The sequence below is a fragment of the Phyllobates terribilis genome, unplaced genomic scaffold (genome assembly GCF_046119375.1).
Source record: "Phyllobates terribilis strain yellow unplaced genomic scaffold, ASM4611937v1 Scaffold_2__4_contigs__length_985480577, whole genome shotgun sequence".
NCBI classification, from domain to species: Eukaryota; Metazoa; Chordata; class Amphibia; order Anura; family Dendrobatidae; genus Phyllobates; species Phyllobates terribilis.
Window position 1 is genome coordinate 778,264,163 of NW_027362762.1, and position 15,326 is coordinate 778,279,488.

A 15,326-nucleotide genomic window follows, 5' to 3' on the forward strand; every position below is an offset into this window, starting at 1 on the left:
GATAGAGGACCTCAGTTTGTGGCTCGTTTTTGGCATGCTTTTTGTGACTGGTTGGGAGTCCATTTGTCATTTTCGTATGGGTATCATCCTGAGTCTAATGGACAGACTGAAAGAAAGAATCAGGATGTAGAACAGTTTTTGCAATGTTTTGTGGTGGACAATCAAGAGGTGTGGTCTGAGTTTCTGTCTCCTCAGCTGGGTGTTCTCCTTTTATTTGTTGTACTGGGAGACATCCGTCTTTTGGTTCGTTCTCAAAATTGGGGTCAGCGGTGCCGGAGGAGGAGAATTTTTCCGGTGATTTGGAGAGAGTTTGGACTAATGTACGTTGCAACCTTCAAGAGGCTAACAAGAAGTCCAAGAAGTATTTTGACAGGAAACGAAAGGAGGTTTTGTTTACTGTGGGTGACATGGTTTGGTTGTCCTCAAGGAACCTGCGGTTGAAGATTCCCTCTAAAATACTGGGTCCTAAGTTTGTGGATCCATTTAAAGTGCTTCAGGTTGTTAACGCGTCTGCGGTTAGGTTGAATGTTCCTACTTCCTGGAAGATTAATCCTGTGTTTCATGTTTCCTTGTTGAAAAAGGCGGATGTATCTGATAGGGATGCCACTGTCTCAGTTCCTCCTGTGGTGGAAGACGGCGAATATGAAATTTCACTTATCTTGAATTCTAGATGGCATAGAGGGAAAGTACAGTATCTCATCTCCTTTAAGGGTTTCAGTCCCGAAGATAACTCCTGGGTAAGGGCGGATGATGTCTCTGCTCCTAGGCTTGTTAGAGTTTTCCACAAGAGGTTTCCGGATAGGCCTGGGCCTGGAGGATCCGGAGGATCCTCTTAAAAGAGGGGGTACTGTTAGAACCCTCCTGTTTGTTTTTTCCATCTTGTGTTTTGCGGTCACGTGACCATCTGCCTTTATATTCCAGCTCCACCTTTTTGGACTTCAGTGTTGTTTGACTGTTTTGGTATCCAGGTGCTTCGGTGCCTATATCTCTCAGTTCGCTTGGTCCTTTGAGAACTCTAGTACCTTTTGTCTGTTTTTCTTTTGTTTTCTGCAACAACTTTCTCTGTTCAGGAGGTGTCCCATTTTTGCTCCATTCCTTAGTTCTTTTAGGGACCCTTTCCCTTTATTCTGTAGGTCTTTGTTCAGACCAGCCTAGGACTAAGGCAGGTCTGTTCGCTAGGAACAGGAAGCCCGCTACATCGTAGAGATTCAGCTTAGTCTTACTGTAGGGAAAGCTATCCCCTTCTTTCCTTAGTTCTTGTTTGCAGATCATAACAATAACTGTATAGCAGACACTCTCCTTTCTAATGGGAACATGTCGTACTCATTACTGTGGCCCTGCTCTATGTGTCTTTAAATTCTTATTGGCGTTTTTCTTAAATTTGGTCAGCCATTGGACTCACTGCATACCCTATAACTGTATGGCAGACCCTCTCCTTTCTAATGGGAACATGTCATACTAGTTACTGTAGGCCTGCTCTATGTGTCTTTAATTTCTTAGTGGTTAAATTGTTAGTCAGGTTTTTCCCAAATTTTGGCAGCCTTTGCAGTCACAGCATGGGCATTAACACTATAGGAGACCTGCTCCCTTATAATGGGAACATTTTTTTTTACTGAGACCCGACTCTATGTCTCTTCAAAGGGGTATTGGGTTGCATCCAAATTTTTTGCAGCCCTTGAAGTCACTGTATACACAATAACAGTATAGGAGACCCACTCGTTAATAATGGGAACAACAAAGCATAGCCGGCTGATGGCTCTCTAACAATAGCAAGGGCCGAATGGTGGCCTTTTAAGAATAGTAAGGGCTGCCTGATGGCCCTATAAAAATAGGCTTTGTGACTTTTAGAGTCCCTCCATCATAAATGAAACAGGATGTGTCTGATGATGTGTCACACACCACATTGCCAGATAAGGAAGTAAAATGTTAAAATTACATTTCCCAGTGAATTCATTTGTCTTAAAAAAGAAAAAAACAGTAGGATCCTTCTTTGGTATAAAAAACAGAGTCGCCAATGTAACCTCAATGTAATCACATTGTTCAGCTCCTGCACCTCCTCCTCCAGTTCGGCCTCCATCTCCGAAATGACCACATAAGTCACAAGCTGAAAGCACTGCAGCACAGCCTTGGCCAAGCGGTGACAGGCTGTGCTGAAGATAACATGCTTAATGCTTAGGTGACAAACCGCCCAGCGCTGTAGAGTTGTTGAAAGCTGTAACACAGCAGCCTGATCTGTGGCACTCACCGCTGAACATGCAGCCAGGCATGGTCGTGTGTGACAATGGGTGGAACCTGGTGACGGAGAAATGACAGCCGGAGTAAATACGGTTTCCCTCTATGCCAGTCCTTTCACCAAGCTAAAGAATATGGCTGTGGTGAAATACAACTTCCACTGAGGAGCTGTTTCAGATTGAAAAACATTGTGCCCACCAAAGGATTTGATTCTGAGGGTTCACCTTTCTCCCCTGCTCAAGAGCCCCATAGCAGCTGCAAAGCTAGCGCTATCATGAACTCTCCTGATGTAGAAGCCAGGGCACACCAGAGGATTCTCTGGTGGGACCGTCCAACCCTGCCGAGAAGCAGTCTTGGCTAAGAAAAATGTGTGGGAAGGTTCCCAGATACTCTATGGCTGCTTTTTTACTAAGGTGGAAACCCACGCAGACACAGGAAGAACATACAAAATCCTTGCAGATGTTGTCATTGCTGGGATTTGAACCCAGGATCCCAATGCTTCAAGGCTTCAGTGCTAACCACTGATCCAATGTGCTGTCGTTCACCCTCTGATATCTAACAGGCTGGAGAAACTTGCACCTACTGCCACTATATTTTCAGCTCCTTTGTGAGAAACTGATGTATTTAGGCAGCCACTTAGTCTACCAAATAAAATTAGTGAGAAGGAAATTGGGGATGGCTTCGCTACTGGTACTGGGGGCAGTGCTAATATCATGGCGTCGCACCACAGTTTACTGGAAATATTCCAGGCTGGTAGGAGGCAAGCAGATTCCCACAGAAAAGTACCAGCAGTAATGTTCAGGGACCCCTGCTTTTGGAAGGCGGAGACAATACCGGGAGAAATAGTGGCGGCTGGCGATTGAGTATGGGCACCCGGCCGCCCGAATGAGCTTGTGAAAAGCTTCCACCTCCACGAGCCTAAAAGGCCACATTTCAAGGGAAAGCAGCTTTAGAGGACTTCCTGTGAGAAATGACAGCTGGAGTAGATATGGTTTCCCAAGTCCTTTCACCAAGCTAAAGAATATGACTGTGGTGAAATACAACTGTCAGCAAAAAAAGCTGTGGACTGTCTCCGTACCGTTCCTGGCCACATTCACCTGTCCATGTGTTTGTGGTTAGGCGGTCGATCCCAGTAAGTGCACTGGGGCGTTCACTGGTAATGTTGTGGGACCCATTGCTTGTGGAAGGCGGAGATGATACCAGGAGAAATAGTGGCGGCTGGGGACCGAGTATGGATACCCGGACACCTACGGCATGAGGTTGTGAAGAGCTTCCGCCTCCATGCGCCTAAAAGGCCACATTTCAATTGCTAGCAGCTGCCCAGAAATCTGGCAGTTTAGTATTGCAGCCTGTGGGTGGGTGTGTGGCTGGCTGCATACTTGCGCTTGCATTCCAAGTAACAGAAAACTAAGCAGATGGTGGCCTCTATCATCATCATGGCCTCACCTCTGCACTCTGAACTCTCCTGAAGGAGAAGCCAGGGTCCACCGGAGGAGTCTCCGATTCTCTGGTGGGTCCGTCTAACCCTGCTGAGAAGCAGCCCTGGCTAAGAAAAGTGTGTGGGAAGCTTCCCGGACACTCTATGGCTGCTTTTTTAATGTGAATCGGATGTGTTAATGCATGTTATTTTTCAAACCGCATTACACATCAGGCCATTGCCCAACTCTGTAGTCATGAAAGTAAAGGCGCAAAGAAAGATGTTTGTGTGTCGAAGCACCGCCGACAAGTGCGAGCTGATGTTGGACGGGCTGCCATTGCTTCTGCAGCAAGCTGCATTAGAGGACTTCCTGGGAGAATTGACACCCAGAGTAGATATGGTTTCCCTCTTTGCTAGTCCTTTCACCAAGCTAAAGAGTATGGCTGTGGTGAAATACAACTCTCAGCAAAAAAAGCTGTGGACTGACTCCGTATCGTCCCTGGCCACGTTCACTTGACCACGTGTTTGTGGTTAGGCGTTCCTTCCCAGTAAGTGCACTGGGGAGGGCATGGGTAATGTTGTGGGATCCGTGCTTGTGGAAGGAGGAGACGACACCGGGACAAATAGTGGCGGCTGGGGACCGAGTATGGATACCCGGTAGCTGCCGCCATAAGATTGTGGACAGCTTCTGACTCCATGAGCCTAAAATGCCACATTTCAAGTGCAAACAGCTGACAAAATTTTGGCAGTATAGTATTGCAGCCTGTGGGTGGGTGAGTGGCTGGCTGCATACTTGCGCTTGCATTCCAAGGAATGGGATAGGGACAACAGAATGCTGCACTGGAACAAGGACGTGGATGGTGATTGTTGCAAGTCTGCAACGACAGGTGAATGGCGGGAGGCATCTTCGCATGCGCCAAGGATCACTTATGATGGGCACACTTTTAGGCAGTTACCTGGGATGCAGAGATGCTTCCAGGGGTCTTCCCCATGCTGTTCCCATGTCTTTTCAGCACTGTATGTATGTGTGTGATGATGTGTCACACACCACGTGGCCACATAAGGTTGTAAAATGTTAAAATTACATTTCCTAGTGAATGCATTTGTCTTGGTTGAAAGCAATGCAAAAGTGCAAAAATGCATCAAAAACGCTACGTGTGAACATAGCCTAAGGTGTGAAGGAGTATTTTTGGTTTTGGTTATTTATTTTGCCTTTATACAAGTCATTACCCTGGAAAGCATGTTCCTTAACATATTTCCCAGGAAAATCCATTTGAATTCTTTTTTGTATGTTTCATTGTGAGTCCGTAAAAGTGGCATAATACCTCTGACAAAGTTGTTGACAGAAGTGACCTGGGAGTCAGAAATGCTTCCAGGAGTCTTCACCATGCTGTCCCCATGTCATTTAAGCACTGTTACCATCGATTTGGGCAATTTTTAGGCCCTCTTCAGACCGCCGGGGGGAGCCGCCTGAAAAATGCTCGAGTTTCCCTTAGACTTTCATTGGTCTTGTTGCTCTGGTCGAGCACCCAAGCATTCCAATTTGCTCGACCCGAGCACGGAGCACCCGAGCATTTTAGTGCTCGCCCATCACTACTTATGATCACCTGGTCACTTGTACTACAGTTAGGTCCATATATATTTGGACAGAGACAACATTTTTCTAATTTTGGTTCTAGACATTACCACAATGAATTTTAAGCAAAACAATTCAGATGCAGTTGAAGTTCAGACTTTCAGTTTTTATTTGAGGGTATCCACATTAAAATTGGATGAAGGGTTTAGGAGTTTCAGCTCCTTAACATGTGCCACCCTTTTTTTAAAGGGACCAAAAGTAATTGGACAATTGACTCCAAGGCTATTTCATGGACAGGTGTGGGCAATCCCTTGGTTATGTCATTCTCAATTAAGCAGATTAAAGGCCTGGAGTTGATTTGAGGTGTGTTGCTTGCATTTGGAAGGTTTTGCTGTGAAGTAAACATGCGGTCAAAGGAGCTCTCCATGCTGGTGAAACAAGCCATCCTTAAGCTGCAAAAACAGAAAAAAAAACATCCGAGAAATTGCTACAATATTAGGAGTGGCAAAATCTACAGTTTGGTACATCCTGAGAAAGAAAGAAAGCACTGGTGAACTCATCAATGCAAAAATACCTGGGCGCCCACGGAAGACAACAGTGGTGGATGATCGCAGAATAATCTCCATGGTGAAGAGAAACCCCTTCACAACAGCCAACCAAGTGAACAACACTCTCCAGGAGGTAGGCGTATCAATATCCAAATCTACCATAAAGAGAAGACTGCATGAAAGTAAATACAGAGGGTTCACTGCACGGTGCAAGCCACTCATAAGCATCAAGAATAAAAAGACTAGACTGGACTTTGCTAATAAACAACTAAAGAAGCCAGCACAGTTCTGGAAGAACATTCTTTGGACAGATGAAACCAAGATCAACCTCTACCAGAATGATGGAAAGAGAAAAGTATGGTGAAGGCGTGGTACAGCTTATGATCCAAAGCATACCACATCATCTGTAAAACACGGCGGAGGCAGTGTGATGGCTTGGGCATGCATGGCTGTCAGTGGCACTGGGTCACTAGTGTTTATTGATGATGTGACACAGGACAGAAGCAGCCGAATGAATTCCGATGTATTCAGAGCCATACTGTGTGCTCAGATCCAGCCAAATGCAGCCAAACTGATTGGTCGTCGTTTCATACTACAGATGGACAATGACCCAAAACATAAAGCCAAAGCAACCCAGGAGTTTATTAAAGCAAAGAAGTGGAATATTCTTGAATGGCCAAGTCAGTCACATGATCTCAACCCAATTGAGCATGCATTTCACTTGTTAAAGACTAAACTTCAGACAGAAAGTCCCACAAACAAACAGCAACTGAAAACCACCGCAGTGAAGGCCTGGCAGAGCATCAAAAAGGAGGAAACACAGCGTCTGGTGATGTTCATGAGTTCAAGACTTCAGGCAGTCATTGCCAACAAAGGGTTTTCAACCAAGTACTAGAAATGAACATTTTATTTACAATTATTTAATCTGTCCAATTACTTTTGGTCCCTTTAAAAACAGGGTGGCACATGTTAAGGAGCTGAAACTGTTAGAACTCTCCTGTTGTTTTTTTTCTAGTTTGCTGGTCACATGACCTTTTTTGCCTATTTAATCTGGCTCCGCCCTCCTGGCCTTGCTGGACTTCATTGTATTACTACTCTTGGTGCTCTGTTACCTTTCTCTGTTAGTTTTGCTAGGTCTTCTGACCTCTATGTTCTATGTTGTGTGTTTGTCTTTTACTGCTACAATTTCTACTAGGAGGTGTCCAACTTTATCCCAGTCCCTAGATCTTGTAGGGATCCCTCCCTTGCATCTGTAGGTCTTCGTACGGACTAGCTGAGGACTTTGGCGGGTCTGATCGCAGGATCAGGTTTCCCGTTACATCGTAGGGATCCAGTTTAGTTCTATTGTAGGGAAAGATCTCTTGTCTTTCCTTAGTGCTTGTAGCAGATCAAAACAGTAAGTCCAGCCTAAAAAAAAAATTTCTCTAAGGAAAGACCTCCAGTTTCCATCATGGTCTCGGTTCAAGATTTGGCTCAACGCTTGCAGGGACTCTCTCTGGAGGTGGCCGAGCTCCAACAACACGTGAGTAGCTGTTCTGGAGCACATTTTGTGGAGCCAAAGGTACGTCTGCCTGATCTATTTAAAAATGCTTGTTTATTGTATTTTCGTTTAAGACCCAGATCCTCTGGTGATGAATCACAGCGCATAGGGTTCATAATGTCACTTTTGCGCAAAGATCCTCAGGGATGGGCCTTTTCTCTCCAGCCTAGTGATCCATGCTTTAGATCAGTGGATAGTTTTTTTTCTGCTTTGGGTTTGTTGTAAGATGATCCTGATCGTGTCTCATCAGCTGAGTCTGAATTGAGACATCTGAGGCAGGGATCAGGTAATGTGGAAAAATATTGTTCTCACTTCCGTCGGTGGTCTGCCCAGGTGAGGTGGAACAATTCAGCTTTGAAAAGTTTCTTTCTTGCAGGGCTAGGTGAAAGGGTTAAGGATTTGCTGATTGCTTATCCCACACCTGGAAACTTGCAGGAGGCAATGCAATTAGCTATACGGATGGACAGGAGACTGCGTGCAAGGGATTATGAGAGTAAATCCTCTGCCATGTCAGCTCCGAATCTTGAGAGGGTCTGTGCTGACAATGGAGAGCCGATGGAGATTGGGGCGATGGCACCCCGCTCTCAGGAAAAAGACCGCAGGCTTTCCGGAGGTTTGTGCTTCTATTGCGGAAATTCTGGTCATTTCAATAAGAACTGTGTGCTTCGCATGAACAAAGAAAAAAAAATGGTCAGTCATGCACGTATAGCCTGTTTAAATATTAAGGGAGTATTCCTATCTGCTACTACCGCTGCTCAGGAAGAATTAATTGAATTTCGGGTATTTGTGGATTGTGGTTCTACTCTGAATGTGATTGATGGGGGATTCTTGGAAAAACTTAAATTAAAACCTAAACCTTTGTCATCCCCTATTGCTGTGGTGTCTGTTGATGGCTCTCCCTTGAAGAGTGTTACTCACAAGGTCTGTGAATTTCCCCTCACTATTAATGGTATTCATCAAGAGAATTTGGATTTGGTAGTATTACATAATTTGCCTTCTCCAGTAATTTTGGGGTTGCCCTGGTTAAAATAGCACAATCCTGTACTGGATTGGTCTACCAATGAAATTAAGTCGTGGAGCCCTAAATGTTATGACAAGTGTTGTAATGGACGTATTGCTGCGGTGGATAAAGGGGAATTACCTGTACCTATTCAGGATTTTTGGAGAGTTTTTTCTGAGGAGGAGTCACAAATTTTGCCTCCCCATAGAGACTATGATTGTACCATTGAATTTGTCCCTGGAGCGACTCTTCCTAAAAGTCGTTTATTTAATCTTACTATTCCTGAGAGAAAGGCTTTGGAGAAATACATACAGACAAGCTTGGCCGCCGGTCACATTAGGCCTTCCAAGTTTCCTGTGGCTGTTGGATTTTTTTTTGTAAAAAAAAAGATGGGGGGCATACAATTTGTTGCGCATGAAGGAGGGTGATGAATGGAAGACTGCTTTTAACACTCCTGTGGGTCATTTTGAGAATCTGGTTATGCCTTTTGGTCTTACCAATGCTCCAGCATTTTTTCAGAATCTTATTAATGACATCCTTAGACCTTTGATCTGCAAAAATGTGGTTGTGTATTTGGATGACATTCTGATTTATTCGCCTGATCTGGAGTCTCATTGGCGGAGCGTAAGTGAGGTTTTACAGTTATTAATGGACAATTCGCTTTTTGCTAAGCTAGAGAAATGTGAGTTCGCTGTACAGAGAATTAGTTTTTTGGGTTACATTATCTCCAGTGAAGGTTTTGAGATGGACCCGGTTAAAGTTCAAGCTGTGCAGGAATGACCTAGGCCTATTGGTTTGAAATCGATACAGAGGTTTTTGGGTTTCGCCAATTATTACAGAAAATTCATAAAAAAAATTTCTATTATTGTCAAACCGCTGACCGATCTCACCAGGAAAGGTGCTAATGCGATTCAGTGGACTTCTGAGGCCATTGAAGCTTTTGTGTTTCTAAAGGAGAGGTTCACCTCTGCTCCCATCCTTATGCAGCCTGATGTGACTAAGCCGTTTTTGGTTGAGGTTGATGCTTCTTCTGTGGGGTTCGGTGCGGTGTTGTCTCAGCAAAGCAAGGATGGAGTACATCCCTGTGCCTTTTTTTCAAAAAAATTTTCTGAGACTGAACTTAATTACGATATTGGTAATCGGGAATTGCTGGCTATTAAACTCGCATTCGAACACTGGCGTCATCTCTTGGAAGGTGCTGAATTTTCCATTCAGGCTTTCACTGATCATAAAAATCTGATCTATCATGATGCTGCCAAGCGCTTGAATGCCCGTCAGGCTAGGTGGGCACTTTTTTTCTCGCGGTTTAATTTTTCCGTTACTTACATCCCGGGTACCAAGAATGTTAAAGCTGCTGCTTTGTCTCGCAGCTTTTCTCCCATGGTCGGTGCTGAGGAGGAGGAGGAGAGCATTTTACAAGAAGGTGTTGTGATTGCTGCATTGGACTCCGTTTTGGAGGATGAGATTCTTAAAGCTCAGGAGAATGCCCCATCTAACACTCCCCATGGGAGGTTGTTTGTGCCTAGGACCTTTAGGAGAGATTTGTTTGTTGAGTGTCATGAGTCTCGGTTGGCAGGTCATCCAGGAATTTCTGAGACCAAGAGACTTGAGGGTCGCAGTTTTTGGTGGCCTGGATGGCAGAAGGAAGTCATTAAGTGGGTGCTTCAATGTACTGTGTGTGCTAGATCTAAGTCTTCACATGCTCCTGCTGCGGGGTTGCTTTGCCCTCTGGAGGTTCCTAGTGCATCTTGGACACATCTGGCTATGGACTTTATTACTGACCTTCCCCCCTCTGAAGGTTTCACGGTCATCTGGGTGGTCGTGGACCGTTTTAGCAAGATGTGTCACTTGGTTCCCTTGATCAAACTGCCCTGCGCTAAGACACTCGCTAAGGCCTTTGTCAAGGAAATTGTCAGACTCCATGGCGTTCCTACTGACATTGGTTCTGATAGGGGACCTCAGTTCATGGCTCGTTTTTGGCGTGCCTTTTGTGACAGGTTGGGAGTTCATTTGTCGTTTTCATCCGGATATCATCCTGAGTCTAATGGCCAGACAGAAAGAAAGAACCAGGATGTTGAGCAGTTCTTGCGTTGCTTTGTGGCAGACAATCAAGAGGGGTGGTCTGAGTTTCTGCCACTTGCTGAATTTGCTCTTAACAACCATACATCCTCTTCTGCTGGGTGTTCGCCTTTTTTTTGTTGTTCTGGGAGACATCCGTCTTTTGGGTCATTCTCCATATTGGTATCGGCAGTGCCTGAGGAGGAGAGTTTTTCCGGTGATTTGGAGAGAGTTTGGACGGATGTGCGTGATAATCTTCAGGAGGCTAACAAAAAATCTAAGAGGTACTTTGATAGGAAACGGCAAGAGGTTTTGTTTGCTATTGGTGACATGGTTTGGTTGTCCTCTAAGAATCTGCGATTGAGGATTCCTTCTAAAAAATTGGGTCCCAAGTTTGTAGGGCCCTTTAAGGTGCTTCAGATAGTTAACCAATCTGCTGTTAGGTTGGAGGTTCCTACCTCCTGGAAGATTAATCCGGTGTTTCATGTTTCTCTGTTGAAAAGAGCTGATGTGTCGGTTGGTGACGCCTCTGCCACTGTTCCTTCGGTGGTGGAGGACGGGGAATATGAAATTTCCCGCATCCTAAATTCTAGACGATATAGAGGGAGTTTGCAGTATCTCGTCGCTTGGAAGGGTTTCGGACCCGAGGATAACTCATGGGTGAGGGCGGATGATGTTTCTGCTTCCAGACTTGTCAGAGCGTTTCACAGGAGGTTTCCTGATAAGCCCGGGCCTAGGGGATCCGGAGGATCCTCTTAGAAGAGGGGGTACTGTTAGAACTCTCCTGTTGGTTTTTTTCTAGTTTGCTGGTCACATGACCTTTTTTGCCTATTTAATCCTGCTCCGCCCTCCTGGCCTTGCTGGACTTCATTGTATTACTACTCTTGAGCTAGCTTGGTGCTCTGTTACCTTTCTCTGTTAGTTTTGCTAGGTCTTCTGACCTCTATGTTCTATGTTGTGTGTTTGTCTTTTACTGCTACAATTTCTGCTAGGAGGTGTCCAACTTTATCCCAGTCCCTAGATCTTGTAGTGATCCCTCCCTTGCATCTGTAGGTCTTCGTACGGACTAGCTGAGGACTTTGGCGTGTCTGATCGCAGGATCAGGTTCCCTGTTACATCGTAGGGATCCAGTTTAATTCTATTGTAGGGACAGATCTCCTGTCTTTCCTTAGTGCTTGTAGCAGATCATAACAGAAACTCCTAATCCCTTCATCCAATTTTAATGTGGATACCCTCAAATGAAAGCTGAAAGTCTGAACTTCAACTGCATCTGAATTCTTTTGTTTAAAATTCATTGTGGTAATGTCTAAAACTAAAATTAGAAAAATGTTGTCTCTGTCCAAATATATATGGACCTAACTGTATGTAATACAATACTATAGTATTGCAGTATATAGTAAGAATAATGGTCTCCTACCAAGGCCAACTGCAGGCTAATCTTCACAGTAGCACCGTCTTGGTAGATATGAGGGTATTGCCTTGGTAACCCTGAAATTGTGTCAAAAATGGACTGATCGGCATATTAAACTGAGTACTCCCCGGACTGTGCACTTTAAATGCCCCTGTAAAAGACTGACGCCTGCATTTAAGGCATTAACTGCTATATTTGCTGCTGTTAGAGTTAGATGCTGTCTGTGTAACACAGCCAGGGTTTCAATTACTGAGCCCACATCATAGGCGGAGACCTAACATAGGAGATGCCAGTTTATTATAGGGTTAACTAAAATTTGTCCTTTTTTTGGAAAGACAATATTTCATTATACTATGCTATTTCATTCAACTTAAAAGGCAGACACCACCAAAATGAAGGAAAAAATGAGACCTTATCCACCTGGGTGGGGAAAAAATATAAAAAGACTTTATTTCCTGACATACATAACACTATGTCTTGACCCTATTATAACTCTATCTGGAGTGGCTGCTGTCTATTTTTTTCTACTTTGTGGCAATTTTTCTTTTGTGGACTTCTTGTATTACTGCCATTGTGTCCAATCTATTTTAAAGAGAGTGCTGCCTCATTTCTTACTACCAGAACAGAGGTCAAACTGAGTCCAAAGTTTCATATTTTGGACTCAATTTGACTCATTGAAGTCAAAAGCTCCTTAAGTGCAAGACTGAATTCCATTTTTCGAGTATTCAATCAGAAGCCCCTGACAGAGTCCTGAATGGGCGGACAAAAGCAATATGAACCCAGTCTTAACTTGTAATACTTATATTAGACACCATGGAAAACACTTTGCATTTTACCGTGTAAATATATTGATGGTAAAAAAAATCTATGACGTTGAAAATAGGACAGCCCTGAGCACTGTCATGTGTATTATTATATATATTGAAACCTCTTTTAGGCTATGTGCCCACGTTGCGGAAATGAGGCATATTTTTTATGCTTCTCCCTGGCAGGAAAAACGCATGCGGATTTTAAATGCGGTTTTCCCGCCAGGTAGAAGTGTTTGTGAAGCGTCTTTGCATGCATTTCTGCATGCGGGTTATCAAGCGCTTTTCCAAGCGATTTTAGCATCACTTGGAAAAGTGCTTGACAACTTGTTCACACTATATAAATCCATGCAACCGGCATGTATTTATAGTATTGTGACCAAGTTAGTTAAAAAAAAGAATAAGAATGGTGAAAAATTAAAAAAATAAAGTTTATACTCACCTTCCTATGTCTTCCCGGTCTTTGTCTGCTCCGTCCGGTGTCTTGCACTGCTTGCGGGGGTGTGAAGGACCTGCGGTGACGTCATTGAGCCATGTGATGGGTCACATGACTCAGTGACGTCATGGCAGGTCCTGCACATCAACGCGAACATTGCAAGACACCGGACGGAGCAGACAAAACACCGGGAAGACATCGGAAGGTGAGTATAAACTTTATTTTTTATTTTACTTTTTTTTTTTACTGTTTCTATGGTACCCAGGTCTGGATGAGAGTCTTCTCTCCTCCAGACTTGGGTACCATCCGCATATTGAACCGTGTGATATCCGCATGTGCAAATGCAGTGATGCGGATGTCACATGGTCCAATGCAAGTCAATGGCGGCGATTACTCTGCGTGTCCGCAAAATTAATGAACATGCTGCGGATTTTTGAGCGCAGCATAAATGGTGCGGAAAAATCCGCAACATGGGCATTGAAAGTGCGGCTTGTCATTGGGGACCATGGGGGGCGGATTACCAAGCGTTTCCGAAGCGTTTATGCTACGGAAATTCCGCAGCATAAACGCTTGTAAAACGCTACGTGGGCACACAGCCTTAGACAACCAGTCAAAACTGCATTAAAATGTGCTGCTCTGGTGGAATGTCTTTTCAAAGAAATAGGCTTGTGTGTGTAAACTAGCCCGAGACGGTAGTCGTGTGAGTGGGCAACCCCCTCCACGCTGGGACGACCAGTTACAGTAAATTGAGTGTTGTTGGTGGGTGTGTGCGACATTGTGCCTGGATCTGCTGCTTTCATCTTCATTTCTAATACACATAGTGAAATCCCACTCCCTTTTACCTTTTTGATCAATAAGCCAGACCAGTCCTTAAAAGCAATGTCCATTTTATACATGGCCAAATTGGTGAAGAGGGGATAACATTCTCCTTCTCCATCTTCCACATAATACACCAGCTCCGTTCCCAGAGTACAGATTGCATTTTGTTCCCGGCAACAGGTACCGCAGGGAGCATGGGGAGAAATTGTAATTGCTTGCATTTTCTTAGGTGCTAGGGTCATATGGGTCCACATATAGCGCTATGATCCCAATACCCTGAGTCCCAGGAGCCACTCGATGAGACAAAGCTCCCTGTTTAGTACTCACAGCAGGGCGCTACCTTTTCAGAAGGTACCCCTTTTTCGCTGGACAGTACGTTTTGCAGACTTATAAGCTTTCCTTTCTTGCAGGGGTCCCCAATTGCCTATGATGTCCTGCCGCATTTGTAATTAGCTTCTTTTCATGCTGAGCCTTGTAGTTCCACAACCAATTAACCCATCTTCTCCCCTTAACCTCCTCTCCAACACACAGCCTACTCAACACTAACTAGACACTTCCTATATCCCTAAAACCTTCCCACTGATTCCCCTATAGGGCTGTCCTCCCCCACTCCCTAGGGACGACCTTGCAGTTTAATCCTGCAGGAACCTGACACACAGACCGGCCATAAGGATAAAATACTTTTTATAATATGTATAAACTTTAACCACACTACATAACAATTTTAGCACACTTGCCACAACGTCTTCTTGAGGGGAACCGGACTCATTGTCCACCCTCTTACATATGCATAATGTGCAGTGAAAATGGAAATATGACAGACGAAATCTGGTGTTGATAGAAGGTTGGTCTTTTGGAGAGATTTTACTGTTCATAAATGTATGTATTTTATTTTAATTTTCCTTCTTGTGGCTTTATACCATAAAGTATACAGTAAATGGGTATAATAAGACAAGGCAAAAAATTTAATCTTTCATTGTTTTCATCCACAAAGGGCAAATCCTTGAGTCCATTGATCAAGAAGGTTTAATGAACAACACATTAACTTACTTTGCTTCCGACCATGGTGGATATTTGGAAGGAATGGAGGGAAGTCCTCACCTAAAAGGCAGTAATGGCATTTATAGAGGTAAGAAATGCAACCTTAATGAACATCTTTTTATGTACGTTGTATGTTGTGAATGCTAAAATTCTCATTTAGTCATATGTTTTTATTACACAATGCCAAATGATATATTGTATCTTTCAGTAATATAGTTTTAATCAGATATCAGTGTCTTGAGTGACAGTTTAGCCGTCCAATCAAGACAAGAGAGTGCCATTCATGTGTTTACTGTTCAGAATAATTACCTGGCTATTTAATCAGCTCTCTGCGTTAGATTGCTGCAAATTGTAGCTTTGCTTAAGATGTGTGTGTCTGCTCTGTGCTCCTTGTCTTGTATTCTGATCTTTGTTGCTTTACCTTGGATTTATCTTTGACCTT

General features: G+C 44.0%; 1 pseudogene; it reads left to right on the plus strand.

Moving 5' to 3' along the window:
- Window positions 1-15,326, plus strand: part of LOC141252976 (arylsulfatase H-like) — a 215,921-nt pseudogene that overhangs the window by 171,489 nt on the left and 29,106 nt on the right.